Source organism: Vidua macroura, chromosome 10 (assembly GCF_024509145.1).
Source record: "Vidua macroura isolate BioBank_ID:100142 chromosome 10, ASM2450914v1, whole genome shotgun sequence".
In the NCBI taxonomy this organism is placed as follows: domain Eukaryota; kingdom Metazoa; phylum Chordata; class Aves; order Passeriformes; family Viduidae; genus Vidua; species Vidua macroura.
In genome coordinates this window covers 19,693,924-19,703,392 of record NC_071580.1, presented here as the reverse complement: position 1 = coordinate 19,703,392, position 9,469 = coordinate 19,693,924, and the positions used below count along the sequence as shown (strand labels likewise).

Genomic DNA, 9,469 nt, shown 5'->3' with positions numbered 1-9,469 from the left:
GTCTTGTCTGTGGCTTATTTCAGGTCTTTGAATATAGCAGTTTTCACAAATTACAATAGTAATCCCCAAAGCTTGGCATCCTGACTTGGATGAGTGGGGGAAGTGTTCAACCCCTTCTTGATAACACTTCCTCTTTTGCACAGCAGTTCTGGTGTAAAAAGCCCTAATGTTTGCATTCCCTCAGAAAGGGATATGGCTGTGTAAATACTTGAAATACTGCCTACTGCTAAATGTTGACATCTGAAGGTTGTCAGCCTTTCCTTATCTTAAAATAGCCTCTGTCTCAGCCCCCGTAGTGCCCCAGCTGGGAGCTGGGCAGGTTGTTTCAGCTGGAATTCCCTTTGCATTTCCTGCTTCTGCCTTTATTAAGGGAGAAAAAAGAAAAATACATGGATACCTGAAAATATGTCTCCAAGCATTTTGTTTCTACTATTGCTGATCTGCTAAGCTTTGCTGGCATGGCCACTCTGAGAAGGGGGTTCAGGTAGAGGTTTAACCATGCCTTGTTTCAGGTCCAGTGATGAAACAGAAGTATTTATATTCTTCTATATTTTATATAGATGAATATAAATATTTATATTCATTGATATAAATATTTTATCCCATGCAGCTCTGCTCTGTGCCAATACGTTCACTGTGTCTATGAGTCCTCAGGTCTCAGAGGTCAGGTGATATCTGGGTGAAGATTCCTTAGTCTCTATTTCCCCAGGAAAATTGTGACACTGCAGCTCTTGATTTATATTTTGTTGTTTTTTGTTTGTTTTTTTTTTTTTGTTTGGTTTTTGTTTGTTTGTTTTTTCTTTACAGCATAGCAAGCACTGCTGGGTTGTACTGCTTTGCACATGCAGCTGGGTAAGGAGTCCAGAGCTGCAGAAGAAGAGGGTGAAAAAAGGCTTTTCAGTGGTTTTATTTTAATAGAATTGAGTCAACTCCAGCTGACAAGTTTCAGTAAGGAAATGAGCATTGTCTATGGTTTTGTTCAATTCAAACAGGTGCTGTTAGTTGGGCCCTGCATTCAGTGCAGTGAACAATAAGTGCTTTTGGATGTGCATTTATTTGGAAGTTGCAGCAATGTGTGTTTTGAAATCAGCTTTGCAAAAATGCACATTGGGAAATTAATTGCTTTCTAAATTGTTCTGTTTTACTGGCAATTATTGGATTAGCTAAGTGTCATTAGGTTATGCAGAAGTACTAAAGAGAAGTTGCCCAGCTGTATCTCCCACCTAAAACCATGTGAAAACACTTAGTTGTATTTACCTGTAATTTATCTACTACAATCTTTGATGTTCTGTCCTTTTATGCCTGAGTCACCACAGGTGGCTCTCAAAGGTCCTGGCAATCCCAGCTCTCTTTAGTGGTGCCTGCTGGTATATATTAACGCCTCTCTGGTATTTCTGACATGCCACAAGTGACTCTTAAGTTGGTGATGGCAAGTAGAGGAGCTTGATGAAAAACCTGTTGCACTTAGTGGTCTTTCTCAGAAGGGATAAATACTTGCCTCAAGTCATTCATCTAGAATGGGAACTTCAGGTAGTCCTTGATCCCTGAAGGGATTTTGTTTAACAAAACATTAGTTTGCCCAGAGTAGGCAAAATGCAATACAGGAGTCACTAGCACTTCAGCCAGCACTGAGGGTGGGTTCAGCCTGTCTGGATGCTCAGATTGCAGTGGATTTCTCAAGGATGCTCCTGTCACAGTCATTGCCTTTGGCCGCAGGGGACAGCCTATGGCAGCAGGAAGTCTCACCTAAAGAGCTCAGTGTGGTCACAGTGGAGAGAAAGAGAAATGGTGTGATCAAGTTCTTCCTGGCTCAGGGTTTGGGGCTTATGTGTGAGGATTAAGGTGACAAAATAACATTTTAACCTTATAGGAGTGTCCAAATAAACCCAAGACATCCAGAAGTAATTGAGGGTTGCAGAAGTAGCAGCTTGTTTGTGGTATTCCATCTTTCAGCACAAGCCACCTGAGGTGACAGATGCATTGAAGTGACTGACTTTAAAAACTGCAGTTGGATGTTTGCCTGCTTTGCTGCTGTTTTCATTATTTTTAGGGATGTGACAAATGAGGACATGGAAAACAGAGGCTGCTGAGAACATATTGACTCTTCCCAGACAAAATCCCTGGTTATTTCAACAAACAGGGGAACCACTTTTCCAAGTAACAAAATGCAGGAGTGCCAAGGGGAAACATGACTCTGACACATCCTTCTGGGCTGCTTTGTGACCATTATTTATCATTTCAAAGCTGTGCTCTGTGTTCATAGCTCGACCAGTGTACTGAGGGAGGCAGGCTCTTGCCTCCAAGCCAGAATGGGTGAAAACAAGGGATTAGTAAGGAAAGTTTATAGTTTGTTGGGGATGCAGCTTCCCTGCACTTGGGTTTTTAATAGTGTGAATGAATTGGCACAGTAATCCAGGGCTCTGAAGTACATCATGCCCTTGGTGCCCAGACTGGCTGCTGGGGTGATTTCACACCTACACAATATCAGCTGACATTCTGTCATTGAGCCATGCAGGAATTTTACTGCACGGGTACAGTCTTGAATTTTCATGAGATTCTCTCTGTTCTGCTTGAATGAGTTGTGGAAGATTTAAGATGCATCTACTATTACCAAAAGATTGTCATCTGAGTTTCCTTGAGGTATTTTACAGAAATGCCAAGTTCTGCAGATGAGGAATGTTTCAGATGCTTCTTGAATTTGATTTTTTTTTGTCTCAGTAATATAATGTTTGTGTTAACTGGGATAAAAAAATTTCCACAAATGCTGAACATCTTCCATCTCAGATAAAGGTTGTCTTAGAGCATGTGAAAATATTTTTGAGTGCTCAAACTCACATTTGATAAGTAGAATAACAAGGCACAGCTGCTTCTGCAATGAAATTGGAAGTTCTCACTGACAGCTTGAAATGCATCAGTCTCCCTCCCACCCTCTCTTTATCATTATTAGTATTGGCTCAAGCTGTGTGACAACAACCAGGGGGACTGAATGCAGCTTATCAGAGGCCAGCCCTTTTCTAGGGAGATTTGCTTTTCCATACCAGCCTCCTAATGGAGAAATTCCATTCTAGGTTTTTTGGGTGAGGTAGTCCTATGTAGCTCTCAGCTAAAAATAAGCCCCAAGAATTACAGGCTTTCAACCCATTAGCTCATAAAAATCACTAGTATTCACTGTTGCATCATTTTTGGCTGCCATTCAGTACACAATGACAAGTATTTGTTCACCTAGAAAAGGATGGAGAAAGCTACATGGGTTGTGGCTGACATCATGATTAGAGTGAAACTGTTTCAGCTGAAAACGGTTATACCTTCAGCAATGCGTAACAGCCAAGAATAGTTTTTTACGCTGAAGGAACCACATGGGTCTATTCTGCCTCATGTACTAATATGGGTTTGGGGACTAAAAATAAACTGGTATTTTTAGCTGAAGAAAGTTTGCCTTGAGCTGCTGATTTTTCCATCAGAAGAGTCAAAATATGTATCATCTAATGCCCTTTCTCTGTCAGCAGCAACAGCAGCTGCTGCCGCTGCCTCCCAGGGTGACTCCCACAGCAAAGTGTCCTCAGGGCTCCTCCAGTGCCCGGGCAAGAGCAGGTCCAGCCCTCGGTGCCTGGGCACTGTGAGTGCTCACACATGGTGGCTCCTCACAGAGATTCTCGTGGCCACCGATAAAGCTGGATTGCCTCATGGAACCACATAGAAGAAAGAGATAAGGCTGGGAGCCACACTGCACTGCTGAGGCTGCCTGTGTGTGTGTGTGTGAGACCGTGGCAAGAGGGGGGCAGAATCACGGAATCATTCAGGTTGAAAAAGACCTCTGAGATCATCCAGTTGAACCTGGGACTGATTCCCACCTTATCAACCAGACCCGGGCACTGAGTGCCAAGTCCAGGCATTCTCATTGAACACCTCCTGAAACAGTGACTCCACCACCTCCCTTCACAACCCCTTCCAATGTCTAATTATCCCTTCTGTGAAGAATTCTAGTATCCAACCTAAACCTCACCTGCTGCAGCATAAGGCCATGTTCTCCTGTCCCTTGTTCCCTAGGAGCAGAGCCCAGCCCCCGGCTGTACCCTCCTGTCATCGGGAGCTGTGGCGAGCAGGGAGGGCCCCCCTGAGCCTCCTTTTCTTCAGGCTGAGCCCCGCCCCCAGCTCCTTCAGCTGCTCCTCGTCAGACCGTAACCCTTCCTCAGCTTCGTTCCCTTCTCTGGACATGCTCCAGCCCCTTTATATCCTTCCCGAATTGAGAGGCCCAAAACTGGACACAGGACTCAAGGTGTGGCCTTACCAGTGCCGAGTGCAAGGGGAACTGACGCAGTGGTTTGGTTAGCGGGGGTTGGGGCAGGGCGGGAGGCGCGGGGACCCCCGGCGCAGGCATTTCCCTCCAGCGCCCTCTCCCCTCAGGGCTGTCAGGGGAAGGGGTGGGGGTGCTGCTGCGGCGGGCTCGCGCGTCCGGCAGGGGGCGCTGCAGACCCGCCCCCTCTCCGGGATGACGTCACACGGAGGGTGGGCGGGAAGCGCCGCTGCTTCATCCGGGTCCCGCGGCGGGGCCGGGGGGGCGTGGCCTCACCCTCACGTGACGCTGCGTGGCGGCGCACCCGCCATCTTGTGTTGTTGGGTTGAGGAGCCGCCGCGGCTGTGAGGGACTCTCCGCCCGGGAGCGCAGGTAACGCCGTCCCGCCGCCGCCCAGCCCCGCCGCTGCCCCGGCCGTCCCCACCACGCCCCCGCCGCCGCGCGCCCCATCTGACCGCCGGCCCTGCCGGCTGCTCCTGTCCGCCTCGGCTGCCGCAGCACCGAGGCGCCCCGCGGCCTAACGGGGAGGTGAGGCCGCCCAGGGGGGTGGGGGGGTGCGCCTGGAGGACCCCCCTGCGCTCCCCATGGGCTTCTGCCGGGGTCGTTGGAGCCGGGGCGAGCAGGCCTTGAGCTCTCCATGCGGGTCCTTGGTACTTGTCAGGCGGCGGCGGGGCGCCCGCCGCTCCTCACCGCCCTCCGGGGCCGTCTCCCCTCGCACTGACCCTTGTGAACTCGCTCGTCCCCTCCCAGCCCAGCGGGAGCGCCGCGGTGAGCCCCGCTTCGAGCACGCCCGGCCCTGTCGGGTTGCACTGGCCGAGGAAGGAGGGAGCTCCGAGCCTTCCCCCGCGCAGGCAGCAGGGTGTTGGGAGCAGCGGTGACCGGCAGTGTTTGACTGGAGAAGCCTTGGCAGGCTGAAGAGAGCATCGATCAGAATTGTGTACGTTTGGTATTGATCCAAGACAAGTAGTTTCAGTGTCAACAGAGCACTTATGGCTCTTTCAGTTCTCTGTGATTGCACTTTGAATTGACACAAGGTGTAGGCCAACACTACTTGCCCAGTAGTGTTTCTGCAATAAAAATCCACGTTTCCCCAGTAACATTCAGTTCAACGTTTGTGGTGTGCTGCTTTTACTGTAATTCCTGAATATCTGTTTGCTTGGGTGGGCGGGGAAAGGACTTTTGGATTCTGATTATATTCCTCTAACTTCTTGCTGCACGTTTTATTTTCTTGCTTCAGGAGCTGACTTGAGCAAGTTCCTGGAAAGTACGTGTGAATTTTTTTTTTTTTCTCTTATGACTCTGCTGGTTGCTTTTGTTCTTAAGAAACTCTTTAATAAACAAAAATTAATTTGCTGTTCTGTGAATGGAGCATTTGGTTGATACACAGTGTGATAATTGGAAACCTTTGTAAACAAAATTGGTTGCAGTTGTCACCAACAAAAGCTTTGTTTTGGTATTTTTAAGTTTTGTTATTGGGTGGTGACTGCAGTGGATAATAAGAGCTTTATTGCTACGAGGTGTTGGTTTTCTTGCCATGCATTTGTATAGGTATCCTTTGAGCAGTTAGCTGATGCTGGTGTGAAAATGTGTGACCTAATTAATCCTGGGGGTGCCAGCAGAAATGTTGAGTGTCCATGGCCCCTTCTGCACCTGCTTTGCTCCCTAGGTTCATGTAGTTCTACAAGTCAGTTGATGTCAGTGGTTGTGTGTTGGTGTTAATTTCTGAATGAATGTGTGATTATAAAAAACAAAGTTTCTGTCTAATAGTCTGCTGGATTAAAGAGAAGGCAGAATTTTAGCCCTGGAAGTTGGATGTCACCTTTTATGTTGAGACTTTGATAAACTGCTCAGTATCTGACAATATTGTGGGTAAATACTGGGGTAGAATGGTTTTAAGAGCTTCTCAGGTTCTCCCAGCCCCTGGATACAGGAATATGCCTGAGGACACCTGGTCACTGTATTTCTTTTGGGGCCTTTTTCTGAATGGTTTCTTGAGCCTGTGTTTGAAAGCAGGAGCATAGAACTAAAACGTAATGTGTTTTTGGAGCAGCAGTTAATTGTTTCAAAGGGTGCCTAAAAAAAATTTGATACCACAATGAAAACTTGGACTCTTACTTTTGTTACAGGTGTTGACCTTGAGGATTGTAAAATATCCTCAGGTGCTCCTGTTAGCATTTTTGCTTGTGTTTCTAAAACATACAGTAAACTAAAAGTATGATCCCTGTGATTATGTAAGTGAAAATTTGATTTTGTCTACTTTTGTCTGGTCTTGCAAGTTCAAGTTACTGTCATATATATGTTTCTTATTCTTTCATTGAAGTCTTTAACATTCTTCCCTATGACTCTTCAAAGTATGGTATTAAGTTCTCTCATAGTCTGATTTAGGAAAAAAACAAATCCATTTCCTAGCAGTTTTTTATTAATTTTTGGTTTTTTCTCACTTTTTTCCCCTTCAGTGCTTCTGCTCAAAGATTAGTGGAGATAAACTATACATAATTCATGATTATAGATAGAACCATGGGGCAGAGCAAGGGAGCCTTCTCCCTACAGAGCTTGCTAGAGAGCCATTGGATGCCTTGGTGAGGAGAAACCTTTTTCTTTGTTTACTGAGGAAGCATTTGCCTTGAAAGAGACTCTTGCTTTGTGTGGTTTTCTCATCAATTTATTTTAATTCATAGAGTGACATTTGAAATGCAAGGTGTGTGAAATGCTGCAGGGGGATGGGGTTTGCTCTTTAGGGAATGAAGTCAGTTTCCAGCCCAGCTTAGTCTCTCCTTGTATCTCTTGCTCTGAACTCCGGAGCTTTTTTTTTTTTTTTTTTTTTTTGATTTTGTTTTGTTTTGTTTGCACGAAGGATCTGGCTTGAAAATCACCAGAAGTGAGAAAACTTAGCGAGTTTGCTCAAGGTGTGCCTAAGTTATGGATGGAGCTAAGAATTAAGTGCTTTAAGTGACAAGGTCTGTATGGCATTGGCCCTCTTGTGGTTGGTGGTAATATGTGTGTGGATATATATAACCAGTTCATCATGGGGATGTTTAATACCATTTTTTTTTTATGTTTAGCTCAGATGGCAGCTGGAGACTGTAGCAGGCTGAGGTCTTTGCATTGCTTTGTTAGGAGCTGAGATTGCCACTGTGTTTTGATTACAAAATGTGTCCACTTCTCTTTTTTTGCAGAGGGAGGGCTTTCATTCCATTTCCTCTAAAGGTGATTAAGCATTCCTTGAATTTAGACACTGTAGAGGTGGCTTGATGCCTGCATGGGAAACTAGGCTGCCATTGAATTTTTTCTTTGCCTCTCTTCCTTTTTTAATGGGAAGGATGCATAGAATTGTTTTGATGCATCTGAGGTTTTTCCCAAGCATGAAATGAAAGTGTGTTTTTTTCAGGAGTGAGCCTATCCTGTAATCCTTAAAGCTTTTAATATATAGAAGCTGGATATATAGACCTCAGGATTATAGAGAAAAGCAGAAGGAATCCCATGAGCTATGTAGAGGTTGTAGAGTGTGTAGGTCAGTGAAAAATTTTGATGGATATTTAGAGAATTGCTTTAAAATTCTGTGTTGTTGACTGCTTTTTGGACCACTTACTAATTTTTGATCATCTCAGTTATTAAAGCAGTGAATTATCATAATTCTCTCTTTGGCCATATGTTTAAATAATCTAGGGAAATAAAGAACAAGAACTTGATGGCTTTAGTAGGTCTGCTACTGTAGTTTGTCATTATAAACAGATAAACAAGCTTACATATACAGTTACAAAAACTGGTTAGAAAGTTATTTTCGTACTGTTAAATAGTTATAATTCCAGTGAAAATAATCATGATGCACTGCAGTTTGTGAAATGTTTTGTTAGTTGAAATTTTTTATTCAGTAGAGAAATACTTGTTTCAGGTTCTGGTTACAATGAAACAGGTTTTTCATGTGCCTTCCCTTCTTGACAATAAATGTAAATTGCATTCTGTTAGTAGTATTTTATCATAAAGATACCGGCTTGTCCATGGGTAGATCAGTTTGGGTGAAAGCAGATGGGATCCATGTGTGGTGTGTCCATTGAGACTGGAAGAAACAAGGAAGAGATACACTCTGGACACTGCTGAGATGACTTTGGGTGAAGTTTTGTGATGATAGGTAGCTGAACAGCTGAATTTATGTGCCTTCAGCCTTAGAGTCAGAATGTCATGTGGCAAGGAGTCGGTTTGGTTAGCAAATAATGGATTTATAAACTGATTTTTTGAGCCCCTTGTGTTAGAATCTGAGGATGATTTAGTTGGAAGGGCCTTTGGTGGTTGTCTGCTCCAGCCTCCTGCACAAAGCAGGGCTGACGTCAGTGTTAGACTGTGTGTGACAGAAAGTGAGTGAGGCTGATCATGGAATAGCATATGGCAAGGTTTTTATGTAAAAACATTTCATAACTTAATAAATCAGAGGCCCCATTCAACCACCATTAAAACCAGTGGAAGGTTTTATGGTAGGCTTAGTTAATGCTGAATCATCTGCATATGTGATTTTCTATGTTATACTAAGTTTTGAGTGTACTAAGGCCAGGATCAGGCTAACATCACAAGTCAATTTACAAAGACACTGTTCTTAGATCAAAATAAGTGAATTTTTTTAGCAAATTTTGCAAAAATTGATAAGCTATTAAAAAGTATTGTAGTTCATATGTAGTATGCAGTCTGATAGACATGCTGATTCTCTCTGTTAGAATATTTATTAAACACTCACTATTGAATGTTTGTTTCCTGAAGTATAGGATGTCTCAGAACTGCATGAGCAGGAAACCTTAAGGAACAGGGTGGGAGGGGAGGGAGAGAATTTCCAAAGCCCAAAGAAGCTGGTTATTTAAATGACATGTTAGAAACGAACCCCTGAACCCTCTCAGCAACCCAGATCTCTTAATTCAGTGATTGTTGTCAGTGAATGTAGTCTGAAGCTGTGTTCTTCCACTTTGAAAATATGTATGGACTATATAATGTGTGTGATGAGTGGGAGAGAGGTGGTGCAGTGGGGTTTTGGTTGCTTTCACAGTCTGGCTTCTGGCCCTGCTGGGGAGCAGGTAGATAGACTTGGCATCTTGGTCTGTAGTGCCTTGTGGAAGGGCACAGATGAAATGGTTATCTACCAGCAAGTTTCCATGTACAAGTTAGGCAGATCTGGAAGTGATTTTTTTTTTT

At 44.4% G+C, this 9,469-nt stretch overlaps 1 protein-coding gene across 12 annotated transcripts in view; it reads left to right on the top strand.

The window, feature by feature from the left end:
• Window positions 1-4,569: 4,569 nt before the first annotated feature.
• GIGYF2 (GRB10 interacting GYF protein 2) overlaps window positions 4,570-9,469 on the top strand; it is a 73,904-nt gene continuing 69,004 nt past the window's right edge. For 6 of the 12 annotated variants that reach the window (XM_053986906.1, XM_053986902.1, XM_053986901.1 and 3 more), the window contains exon 1: window positions 4,737-5,558. The gene's annotated coding sequence lies outside the window, so the exon portion shown is untranslated. Of the gene's footprint in view, window positions 4,667-4,736; window positions 5,559-6,854; window positions 6,874-9,469 lie in introns of those variants that run through there. The other 6 variants (XM_053986894.1, XM_053986897.1, XM_053986896.1 and 3 more) reach the window with 6 other exon arrangements.